Source organism: Vombatus ursinus, unplaced genomic scaffold, assembly GCF_900497805.2.
Source record: "Vombatus ursinus unplaced genomic scaffold, bare-nosed wombat genome assembly UNPS02014820.1, whole genome shotgun sequence".
In the NCBI taxonomy this organism is placed as follows: domain Eukaryota; kingdom Metazoa; phylum Chordata; class Mammalia; order Diprotodontia; family Vombatidae; genus Vombatus; species Vombatus ursinus.
This window is the reverse complement of record NW_020954598.1, coordinates 16,687,870-16,701,594: the sequence shown is the minus strand read 5'-3', so window position 1 is coordinate 16,701,594 and position 13,725 is coordinate 16,687,870.

Below are 13,725 nucleotides of genomic sequence, written 5' to 3'. Positions count from 1 at the left end.
TTTTAGATGAGGAAATTGAGACAGAGAGCTTAGGTGACTTGCCTAGTGACACAGCTAGTACATTTCTAAGGCAGGTTTTGAACTCCAATCAAATGAAGAAAACAAAGCCAAAATAGTCCAAAATCTGCTCTCCATTCTAGTCGTATTTCCCATGACTAAGTCCATATGATATTTCATCTTTTGTAGGGAACTTGTAAAATTATAATTAACCAATATATAAAACTTTATTTCATAAGAATATTTTAATCTAATTTGATAGTCACAACCACCTTGTATAAAAGGTGTAAGTCTAGGTATTATACTAGCATACTAGCATTCCCATTTTATGGATAACTCAGGGAAATTAAGTGACTTACTTAATGTAACACAAATAGTTGTGAAGCCACAATCTGCATTCATCTTTCTGACTCAAAGTCCATTATGCTTTGTAACATATTATAGTACCTTTTATCTACTTTCTACCACAGCCATTTGTGCCCTTATATAGTCAGTTCTATTACAATGTTTGTTTTGAAAAATGCAAATTTGGGGCAGCTAGGTGGCACAGTGGATAGAGCACCGGCCCTGAAGTCAGGAGGACCTGAGTTCAAATCTGGCCTCAGATCAAACACTTGACACTTATTGGCTGTGTGACTCTGGACAAGTCACTTAACTCCAATTGCCTAAAAAGAAAAAAAAAGAAAATGCAAATTTGTTCCAATGTGATTGATATATTATGGAACATTTTGAACACAATGTGAATTTTTAGTTTGCTGGTGCACAATTTCTTTCTTGAGAAATAGTAAGAATGCAGAAAACCATGCCCTTTTGCAATAACTCACAAGCTACAACCTTTCTGATACCCACTCTCCCAAGCAAACTTCAGTTCTTTGTTAAGATTAAACTGTCTTATTTATTGTATATCTTCTGGTGTAATGAAATCTGTGGACAGCGGAGGTCTGGTCCCCACTCCATTTCGCTTCCACTTTCCTCCATGACCTCCAGTGCAGCGTATAAGAGACTTTACCAGCCTGACCCATGGGATAGTCTGAGCAGCAGCCATAGGTCAGGGATTCCATCACTATTTATTGTATATGCATTTCTTAACCATTTAACAAGTAAAGAACCGTACTATCATTTTTATTATATTCCTATCTTTTTCACTTGGCCCTGAATAAATGTTTTAGTATCGTGCCCCTAAATCAATTTCCACACAAGTCCTGTGGCGTTTATTGGATAATTTTGCATAGAGAGGTGTTTTTATGGGAACACATATGTCACATTATAACAGAACCAACAGTACTCTCTACTAGATTGAAAGTCCCTTGAAAACAAGGATAATTACCTTATTTATCTTTGTGCCTCCTGGAGCAATAACCATGATACTTTCCACGTTGTAAAAATTAAGTGTATGTTTTTAAAATATAATTGCATCAACAACTGAATGAATGGTACTGGATCAGAATGAATATATGAATCAAAAGAAGTTCAGAGTGAAAAACAATAGGGAAAGAAGAAGCTGGAAACCGGAAGGCTAATAAATAGAATCCACTTCTGCTCAAGGCCAGACCAAAGTCTGAGGCAAGTGGACAGCAACTGAAGTGTCAGAGTTAGGTATAGGATAGCAACAAACAGAAGAATACAGAAGCCTACTTACATTAAAAGTCTAAATATTCCATTAAGTAACACTTATTCTCATTAGATTCTATCTCTTCCTAAGCTAGGGGGGAAAATCCTGTAATTGTTTTTCTAAATTTTTGTGCACAGAAGTCAAACTATTATAGGGGATAGGCTGGGGAACTCATTACAATTGATCAACTATCCCAGCTTCTAGACTTCTGAAGAATAGAAGCCCCATATGGTGACGAATCTTTTGCTTCAGTCCTATCTCATCAGCTTGCTCATTTATTCTTCTCTATCTCCATATGTCTTCTATATAGAATCTTTTTTTTTTTGGTATAATTTCATAGAATAGTCACAACTGATGATACCACAGCCTACCCCAAAGAAAAACCAGTGATTTAAGTCTCTTGCTGACAGAAAGATTGGAGAAGATGAGCAATTATTTGACCACAAAGGAATAGTCCTGGAAGACAGACCTCTAAGGAAGTGATCAGTTATTAGGTAAGCTTATAAAATGTGCCACATTTAGCTGTTTTAATTATCCAAGAATGCAATGCAAGCCTTCAAGCTCTTGGGCTCCTGGAACATCTGTCAGACACTGTCCACCCAAATGCAAAAGGACAGAGAGGATCAAATCAAGACAATGATTAGTTTCTGACAGGATCATGGACATAAGGCTTTGTTGTTCAGTTGTTTTTCAGTCATTTCAGACTCTTTGTGACCCTATTTAGTGTTTTGTTGGTAAAGACACCAGAATGGCTTGCTATTTCCTTTTCCAACTCATTTTACAGATGTGGAAACTGAGGCACATAGGGTTAAGTGTCTGAGGCCAGATTTGAACTCAGGAGGACAAATCTTACTGATTCCATGTACAGCACAGCATCCACTGTGCCACCCAGCTGCCACCAGTCTTAAGACTTCTGGGCTTCTTATGTAGACCTATTCATCTGATCAAAATGGGATCATTGCTCTTCTTCACATCTAATAGATATTCCATTTCTCATTTCTGTGCCTCTTAGAATGCTTACTTTCCTTTAAAGTCAGCTTATGTCCTAGCTCCTACACGAAGCCTTTCCTGCTCCCCTAGTTCTTTCCCAATCAAATTACCTTTCATTGATTTTAAAATATAGTTTGTATACTTGTTGGTGCACATGTTGTCTTGTCCCCAAACCCACAGAGCTTCTTGAATAATATAAATAAATAAACTTCTTGAAAGCAAAAACTCTAATTTTTTATCTTTGTATGTCCCTCACCTAGCAGAGTTCCTGGTACAAATAGGTACTTAATTTACTGCTTGATTGGTTGATTTAGGCCCTCAGATCCTGGGTCCTGTCCGAGAATCAGTGTTATGAAGTTGGAAGGGAACTCTATGGCTATGTAGTATAATATATGAGAGAGAGAGAGAGAGAGAGAGAGAGAGAGAGGGAGAATCACCACTACAATATTCCTGACAAGTGGATTGTTCAGCCTCAGTCTGAAGAACTCTAGTGAGTAGGGAAACTCCTTTACACCTCCTACCTTCAGTTATTTCCTACAAATGACTCTTTGCATGTATAGAATCTTGAAACAAACCACAATGTCCCTGCCTAATTCCACTGCTATGTCTATTCCTTACCCTGATTCTTCTGGGCTTCACCCTAATAACCATTGAAGACTGGACATTGTCAGCAGGTGTCTAAAACTATCAGACCAGATAGCAAGCGTCAAGCTGAATAATTATAATGATAATAACAACAATAATAAATCATCTTCATGGTATTTTACCCCCCCCTTTTTAAATCTGAAGGCATTTATTTTAGAGTGACCACAATCTAAATTATGACTTACTTTATAAATATTTCATCGAGTCTAGTGAATGATCAAAGGTAGACTGTAGCCCCTTTCCTTCTGGCCTCTATTTTGAATTTTGAAGGACAGTGTAATAAAAAGGAAGTAAGAAACACAAGGATGAGGAGGGGTAAACTCCCCACATGGTCAGAGTTCAAGCTGTGGATATATGTCTCCCAAATTTAGGATCTGTGTTGGAGAGATATCAAGTCTGCAAAAACCAAGTTGGAAAAGTAATGAAAACAGAATTTCTCATGGGATTTCTGGCAAATTAAGTCCAAATCACAGCCAAATATGCTATGAGAACAGCTTGTCTGGAGGAATTTTGACATTTCCGGTTCCTCTCCTGGCCGGAAACCAGAAGTGGGAAAAAAAAAAAGTTTCTGAAATGTTTAGATAAACAATTAGTCTATTCACCTTTGGTTCTTGACATGGGCAAATGTTTGGAAAACATTTTATTTTTCCTGAATCAGTTTTCCCATACTTAGAAGTGAAGAAAACATAATACCATGAAGCTGCTTGTTTACTCTTTTTTCAGGCTGTAGACATACAGATGTTGGAAAACAGTAAAAGAATTTTATGTTTCCACCCAATAGATTTTTAGCTCTGACTTCAAACCTGCTTAGATTGATTAATTAGGTTTTTGCTCCATTTTCATGGATATGGAAGATACTTGATTTCAAAAGTTGTTTTTTCCTCAATGTACAATGAGAAATTAGAGCAGCAAGAGAATTCACTAAAATGGAAAGGGATACGACCCAAACTTCATAGGCCTCCAAACAATGTACCATGAGAAGGTTATGACAAATATATTGAAAGTACTTGGGAAAAGCTCATTTTCCAAGAAAGTCGTCACAGAAAAATTCTGTTTCCTAGAAAGTTCAGATCTGGCAGCTATATTTATTATCCACACATGTTGTTCTGCATAAGGGCCTCAAGTGTTCCTGGACTGAACTTCTTTGGTGGGGGTACCCTCTAGAGCAATTCTCCCTTTAAAATGTGTAACAACAGAAATGTAGGTCAAGGAATAAATCCAGTAAAGCTTAATGGAGGCTACGTAGATTGTTTTGGAATATTTTACATGTCCCTTAGCTCATCCTGTGCTACAAAATTACTCAGTTTTCAGCCCAGTGTTTCTTAGCAAAGCATTCTTTTGAGAAAATGGTGGTGAAAATTAATGTCGCATGGCAAGTACAGAGGATCTGAATAGAACTGTAAAAATTCCCTTTAGCAGCAGTGGTAACAATAACAACCTTCTCTTGTGCAATTTATATAATTGAAAAGAGAAGCTCAAATGTGCTTACGTCTACATATCACCTACATCATTTGGAAATTTGACTGCCCTTTGCATAGGATCACAGAACCTGGATTTAAAACTGAATTGACTGGTCAAGTTTCCTATTCTCCAGATGCAAAAACTGGGGGAGGGCTGGAGAAAGAAAGTGACTTGTCCAAAGTCTCATGAGTAGCTAATGGAAGAGTTAAGATCTCTTGATTGCTACTGGTCTAGTGTTCTTCTATACCACAATGCCACTCTTCTGAGAAGACCTAATGAAATGTTCATTTTCTTTTTATAGATTGTCTTTTTGAGGGACCCTAAATTATTAAGAACAAAAGTAGAAATGGTATAAAATATGATAAAATAATAATAATAATAATAATCATAATACTTTTAGACAAACATCCCATAACTTATATATCTGAATAGGTGTTTTCCTTCAAAGAAGTCACCTTGGTATATTGAGAGTTCTGTGATCTTTCCAATGCTCAAAATTTGTTTTCTAATACTCACTTATTTTTATAATGATAATTCCCTTACCTCTTCAACTAGAACCTTTGACAGTAGGGATTGTGTCTTTTTGTCTTTCTATCTCTGGTATTTATCATAAAGCCTTGCACGCAGAAGTAAAGGACTGTTTAATTGAAATTGTCTGTATACATATGAAATGTTGGTTGCATGCATATGCATTAAAAGTTCACATCTATGTAGCATTTTTTAGTTCTGATATTGCTCTACTTTTAAAAATTCTTATTTTATTTTTAATTTATGAAATAAAAAATCATTTCCATAACAGTAAAATTTTAAAAAAGATGATTACACATGAAACTGCAAATCTATTGTATACAACTTGCTACAATTATCATGTAACTCTTTTTTTTTCTTTCTATTCTTCCCTCCACTGCCCTAGAGATGGCTAGCATCAGGCACAGATTCAAACCCAGAGATTCTAATTTCAGATCTAATACTCTTCATCTGCACTACATCATCCCCTATTTCCTATCCACTGTCTTGAAGGTGAGTGAGACTACTGGGTCAAGATAAGGAAGGATTTTAACACAAAAGTTCTACTCAAGTAACACATTGATAATAATAATAATTTGAAATTATACTTGAAGTTTATTAACAATGAATAACCCTATCAGTGACATCTTAATTATACTTCATTAACTTGCTGGAGTGTCTGAGCTCTTTCAGTTTGATTCAAAGGTAAAAGCTGCAATAAAGAAGAACTAAAATTACATACCTTCTCTTCATTTTACTGATACAAAGTGAAAATGAACTATATGAATTGATAAATATACGAGCATAAAGTAATAAGGAGAAATACCTTAGAGTTATGGATAGAGAGCCTGCCTTCCAGTCAAAAAGAACTCGGTTCAAACTCGGCTTCTAACACATCCTGGCCCTGAGATACTGGACAAGTTACCTAATATTGTATTACCCCTAGGCAAATCTCTAAGACTATAAATTGTAGAGCAGCTGCTGACCTGCAGTGATATAGCTCAATGAAATTCTTTGTGCCGAGGAAATCACAGGTCTGACGCTCCTTCTCCCCCCCTCCCCTCCAAAAAAAAAAAAAGACAATTAGAAGTGTAGAGCTTGTCCTGGATGGGTCCCTAACTATCTTATTTTAAGCCCTCATGCTTCTTAGGAAATTCTATGGAGCTATCATTGACCAATTTTGCTATAGCCCATCCTAATTGCTTCTAGACACCTTCCTCTATACCTCAACACATAAGATTAGCTCCAAGAAAAGAATAATGTCTTTCCACCACAAAACCAAATAGAAATTGGGGAGAGAATTAGACCAGGCACTCTGGATAAAAGGGTCAGAGAGACAGATTTACTCTTGATGTAAGTAAAAACTCATAATTAGAACTATTCAGAAGTGAAATGGGCTGTTGTTGGATATAGTGGAGGTTTTCTAATGCAGACTACATGATGATTGTTAGTAATGAGGTAGGAGAGATTCTTGCTCAGGTATAGGTTGTACTAGGCAGCTTTTGAGGTTCCTTGCAACTGAGATCTATATGCTCAATCGATGTTTTTTTGTTTGAAGGAATCATCATCCTGGATGGTATCCTCTACGGATCACATTCTTTGGAATTCTTAATATTTTCATAACATTGTCCATTAGATGATCACTAGGGGCCTTAAAATTACCATCATACCATCTGTGTTTCCAATTTAATGGATTACAATCTCAGTAAATGACCAGCACGTCTGCTTTTCTGGCTTCGCGAAGGATTGTCAATCTAGAGTCAAAAAGGCCCACAAAGGCTATCTTGTCTAACTGTTTCATTTAAAGATGAGTATACTGGGGCCCAGAGAGGTTAAACAATTTACTCAAGGTCACAAAGACAGTATGAGAAGTGGATTTCAATCCAGGTCCTCTGACCCCAGAAATAGTGTCTTTTTTCAATTATTTTTCATAGAGTCTTTTATGCAACCTCTGTCACATAAATCATGACTAGCAATATGTTGTGGTCTGCTTATGCTAATCAGGGGCTTTCCATTGCCCTTTAGATTAGCATTAGTACCTTTAATTGGTTTAAGGTCATGCTGTTTTGAAGCCACAAGGCATTACCAGGAGAAAACTGGTGTTAAAATTCTATTTGATTTTTAAAAGCTGTGAGCTGGGAAGACTACATATTGTTATAATTAGTTAATCTAATCACTCATCCTCTTACTCAATTCCAGGCTAAATTCATTAACCATTTTTAGATGAGGTTCAACAAACATACATTTATGATCTAATTCAATGGGTTCCTTGTCCAAGTTTTCATCTAAGCAATATACATTTTTTGCAACTATTTAATTTTCTATTTGTGGATGATTGAATTTATCTCCCTTACACTAGTGTGGATTTCACTGAGAAGGAGGTTTTTCAGTGCGTTGTATCTGATTTCCCCAAAGTCTCTAATAAGACTCTACACCAAAGACTATTCAATAAAAATACCAATTAATAATAATAATACTAATAGAATTGGGAGGAGGTAATTAGAATATCACGTATTTAGAGTTTTGAAGAATATTAGAATTCACTTAGGCCAACCCCTTCATTTTATACTTGAGGAATGAGGCCTAGAAATGTTAGATAACTTGCCTAAGGCTGTATTGGCAATAAGTGGAAGGAGCAGGATGTAAACTTAGGTCATAGGATCATAGTATAATAGACCTAGAGCTGGAAAAGACCTCAGATGTCATTTGATACATTTTTGCAATTAAAAAAAATGAAGAAACTGATGCTGAGAGTGATTAAGTAATTTGCCAAAGGTCACAGGGTTACTAAATGGTAAAGGTAGGGCTTGAACTCAAATCTCCTGACTCTAAATACAGTCCCCCTTCCCCTAAATTACAGTACAGAACTTGCCATAGACATCATAGATTTAGAGCTGGAAGAGTCTCTCAAGGTCATTGAGTCCAACTGTCTCAGGTTACAGATAAATTAAATGACTTCCCCAGGGACACACAGCTATTAAATGCCTGAGCTAGGATTCAAACTCAGGTCTTCTTGACTCTCAGAATTGCGGAATTCAAGAGTCAGAAAGAACTACAGCAGCTAGCTTGCCCAATCTATACATAGAAGGAATCTCTACTCTAACACAGCAAACAAGTGGTTGTCCTGCCTCTGATGGAAGTCCTCCAAAGAGGGGGAACCCACTACCTCTTAAGACAGTCTATTCCACTTCTGGACAGCTCTATTTGTTGGAAAATATTTCCTGGCATCTATCCCCCTAAATTTGCCTCATTGAGACTTCTGTCCAGTACTCCCAATTCTGCCTTCTGATGCCAAGTAGAGGAGGTCTAGTTCCTGATTCATATGTCATCTCTTCAAATACTTGAAGGCAGTCATCATGCCCCCTCTTGATTCTTCTCTTCTTTAGGATAGATGTGCCTGGATACTTCAACCAAAGCTCACATAATATGGACTTAAGGATCTTCCCCAACCTTCCTATGAACACTCTTCAGTTTATCAATTTTCTTCTTAAACCATGGTGCCTGGAAAAGAATATAATGCTTCTGATGCAGTATGATGACAGCAAAGTATAAAGGGACAATTTCCTCCCCAGACCTGAAAGGTATACCTTTCTTCATGCAGTCTAATATCATATTTGCTTTTTTGGGCTTCTATACCACACTGATAACTTCAGCTTGCAGTCCACTAACGTTCCCCAATATCTTTTTCAGAACAATTGCCATCCATCCTTCTTAGAGTTATGAAATGTTTCTTTTTGTATGCAAGTGCAAGATTTTACATTTACCTTTACTGAGTTTTACCTTATTAGATTCATCCCAATGCCTTAGCCTGCTGAGATATTTTTTTGGACTCTGTCATTCGCTGTGTTAACTATCCCTCCTAGCTTTGTGTCTTAGATAAATTTGATGAGCACAATATCTGTAACTTTATAAATGTCAGTAATGGAAATGAAGTTATTTTGTCATGAACTATTCTGAATGAAGACATGCTGACCCCTTGAAATCACCACTTGCCCTTTAAGACTCTCAATCTAGTGCTCTAACCACTGCATCATGTTACCATACGTGTGGAGTAGTTGTAGAATACCGATTAATGAAAAACAGTATAAGCACCTCCTGTGTGATGGGCATTATACAAGGCATTGGATATGAAAATGCCCTTGAACCTTCAACTAGTGTCTAGAAGTGAAAAGGATCAAACGAGATACATTTGTATAGCACTTAGCACAGTGCCTGGCACAGAGCAGATGCCTAATCATTGCTTCTTATCTTGCCTTGCCTTGCCTTGTCTTCCCTTACTGATTTCCCTGAGCATCTGACACCCCTTATCTATTTATAACTATACTGATGGCATGGTGAGCTTGTATTCCATTGGCCATTTCATTTTACAGGTTTGTTTTACACATATACTGCGCTGTATTTGAAAAAAATGATGAAATGAATGGAATTTTAGGGTTATAATCAATACTGGGAAGTCACCTTCCAGTTTATGTGTTTAAAAGACTCTAGAAATTATTATCAGAATGCTTACCTTGTATGAAGTGACTTCCTGGGTATGATTATTTGCTTCCTTAAACTTTGGTACCTGTAAATTTGCTCTAGGATGGCCAGACTCTTGTTCCAGGTCTATTTCATCTTTCCCAAGAGTTCTTGTGATTTTTCTGTCTTTCCTGCTTATACAATGATAATATCCAAAATTAATTTGTCAAAATTTGAGAATACTGACAAAAGCATATGAGAGATGAAATTGGTGATATAGGAGGAAGGGAAACTCTGCTCCTTTTTGCAGACATCAGACATTTGTGAGGCGTGTTAAAAATTATCTAAAGAAATCCAGCCATTGTGTTTATTTCCATTTTTTTTTTGCTGACAGTTACTAAATTTATAATAAAGAATTGTTTTTTTTAAAGGAAAGCTTTCAAGGGAAGCAATAAATCCAAAGGCTTGAAGGAACAAAAGACATATTCACATCTGTAGACATAATTAACCAGTGTTCATGATCCCACTCACACACAAGCATGCACCACACAAAGTTGAAAAAAAAAATGGAAGCGTAAAAAGTCAAAATCAAAGACTAAATTAGTGAAGTCCACTTAATGGTGAAAGTGTTGAGGGTAAAGAAATGATACTCATCAATCTCCTTTACCTCCCTTATCTTCCTAGAAGGAGATTTGCTCTGGGTTCCAGACAATATGTTCCTCACATTTGGCATTCTGTTTTGTCTTTGCCTCTCAGAATCCATATCTTCCTTTTGGCCTTAGCTCAGGTGCCATCTCCATGAATCCTTCATGGAACCTTTCTTGTCGAATGATCTTGAATTAACTTATATAAGTGTGTTCATATTGGGTCCCTGTATACATGTTGAATGTGAGCTCTGTGAAATCATGAACTTTTTTTTTTTATTCTAGGCACATAGTAGGTAGTTAATGAATCTTTTCTGAACTGAATTGAAGTGAATTAACAGTATATTATTCTGTTATAGTCTCTCTGTCACCTACTTCCTGTACTATTCCATCTTCTATTTTTCACCTACGCTAATACATCCATTCTACTGCCAGAGTAATTTTTTTACACATAAATCTGGTCCTATTACTCCTCTTTTTAAAGATGTTCAGTAGTACCCCACTGCCTTCTAAGTAAAGCTCAAATTCTTTTGCCCAACACTCAATGTAATCTGTTACTACCCTACCTTTCCTGATTTACCTAATTTCATTCTCCTCCATGTACCTCATACCCCAGCCAAACTGGAGTGACTATTTGTCTCAAGCAGGCCTCCTGCTATCCTGTCTCTGTTGTTTCTTATGCTTGTAATGTCTTCTTTCTTCATCTTTATTTGTTGAATTCCTATCTCTTTTCAGATCTCAAATCAAATGACTACAACCTTTGTGAAGCCTTCCTGGTCTCTCCTGGACCACATGAGCACTTTGTTCAGGCATTGTATGTAGGGCTAACAAGACCACGCTTTTGTGATCTGACAGGTAGGTGGTAAGGTGGGCAGTGTCATACTTGGAGTCAAGAAGAACTGAATGTGAATCCAGACCAAGACACCTAGTAGCTGTGTGACTCAGGGGAAAGTCATTTAACCTTTCAGCTTCAGTTTCCTCATCTGCAAAATGAGGATAATAATATCACTCACCTCACAAAGTTTTGAGGATTAAATAAAAAAAAATGTAAAGTGTTTTGTAAGCTTAAATAGCTTTAAGTGCTGTAGAAATGGTATTATATTCTGTCCTAGTCATACCATAGCAAGAGTATTATATCCATTTAGGGGCAATGCACTTTAAGAAGGACATTGATTAGCTGGAGGGTATCCACACTTCAGTAATGAAACTATTAAAGGTCCTCAGGATCATGGCCTATGAGAATGGGTTGAAGGAACAGAGACCATTTAACTTGGGAGACACAATGGGGTGGGGCAGTGCATAACAGCTGTCCTCAAGTATTTAGAGACATGTCACAGGAACAACAAATTAAATTAATTCTGCTTGGTCCCAGAAGGAAAAGCCAGAAACAATGGGTGAAATTGTGAAGGGAAAGATTTATGCTTAATGTCAGCGGGAAAACAAAAACAAAAATAAAAACAAAAACTCTAAAAAAATAATTAGAGCCATTCAAGAATAAAACGGGCTCCCTTGAGAGGTGGAGGGTCCCTCCCTTCCCCCTACAAGAGGTCTTCCTGTAGAAAACAAAACAGAACAAAACAAAACAAAAAAAAACTACCACTATTCAGATGCACACTACATAAAATTCTTGCTCAGTTATGTGGTTAGTTAGAAGACCTCTGAGATCCCTTCCAACTATCTGATCTATGATTTTGATTCTGATTTATTTATCTGTAAATATCAATTTATGCTAATGAGCTGGTTTATCAGATAATGTATCATGTTTCATCATGCTTTGTATTTATCTGCATTTGTGTCTCAACCCCCATTGTTAATTTCAAAAAATTCCATAAGATGGGAATATGTCCAGTCTAAACGTTGTATTTCCATCTTTAGTCTTGTCCCCAGAACCTAGAACAATACTTTTCCCACAGTAGGCATTTAATAGGAATATGAGAGTCATTCACTAAAGGAGCTAATGTAGGGTTTACAAAAGAAGTCAAGGAGGAATAAACGCATTACTACATCTATCCTAAGGTATGCAAGAAGAGGAGAAAGTGGAACCTAAAGGAAAAAAAAAAACCCATCAGTCAAGAGGCATTTATTAAAGACTTACTGTATGCCAGACTTTGTACTATGTACTAGGAATACAAAGAAAGGCAAAATCAGTCCGTATCCTCAGGGAACTCTCATTCAAATGGGAGAGTTAGTAGGCACACAATTATGTACATACAAAAGAAATAAGAAGTAATCTCAGAAGAAAGACATTTAGTTAAAGGAAGACTAGGGATGGCCTCTTGTAGGAAGTGGGATTTGAGGTAAGCCTTGAAGGAAACCAGGCAATCCAGAGGTGGAGGTGAGAAGGAAAAACCCTCTAGACATGGGATACAGCCAGTGGAAAGGCATGGAATCAGGAGATGACTGCTTTCTTTGAGCAACAAAAAGAAGGCCAGTGTCACTGGATCATAGAGAACATAGAGAGTAATAAACTATGAGAAGACTGGAAAGATAAAAAGGGGCTAGAACATATAGGGTTTTAAAATTCATGAAGCATTTTATATTTGATCTTGAAGGTGGTGGGTTTTAGGGTGAGGTGCTTTTTCAAAATCAATTTGACAACTGAGTTGAATTTTGGAATAGGGGGGACTTTGAATTAGGGAGACCAACCAAAAAAGATGTTGCAATAGGACAGGTGTGATGAGATGATGCCCTGCAACAGGATAATGGCAGTGTCAGAGGAAAAAAGAGGTGCATGAGAGATACTATGAAAGTAAAGTTGACAGGACTTGGCAACAGATTCTATATGAGATAGAGGAAGAGGGAAAGTTGGAAAGGGAGAGAAAAAGAGAGAGGGAAGTAAGGAGAGAGGAGAAAGGAGAGAGATGGATGAAGGATGATACCAAGCTGGTAATAGCCTAGGTGATTAGAAGGATGATGATGTCCTCTCCAAGAAATTTGGAAGAGTGGAGCTTTAGGGGGGAGGGGAAACATAATGAGTTCATCTTTGGACATGTTGAGTTTAAGATGTCTGTGAATATCCAGATGTCTAAGAGGTAGATACAAATGTAAGGTTGGAGATCAAGAGAGAGGTTAGGTTTGTACATAATGAAGAAGGTATTTATGGGTGTATTTCAGAAACAAGAGTAGATGTAACGAGGGAACCTTGAAGAAGACAAACAAAGCGTGCTTATCTAAGGATGAAGAAAGAAATAATTTAGTAAAGACATCACTGCTTGAGGAGTGAGGTTGATCATCAAGTGGTTGAGGAAAGGGCTTTGGGGTTGGAGTTACCTCAAACATTTTATAACAATTTGAATAAACCTTTGGCTTTTGTTCTCAGTGACTTTGGGGGAGAAGAAAAGTGTCAAGCATAGTAAAGCATGGGTTATTAACAATGGTAGGAAACCAACGTGTGGTGGATAGAGTGAATAA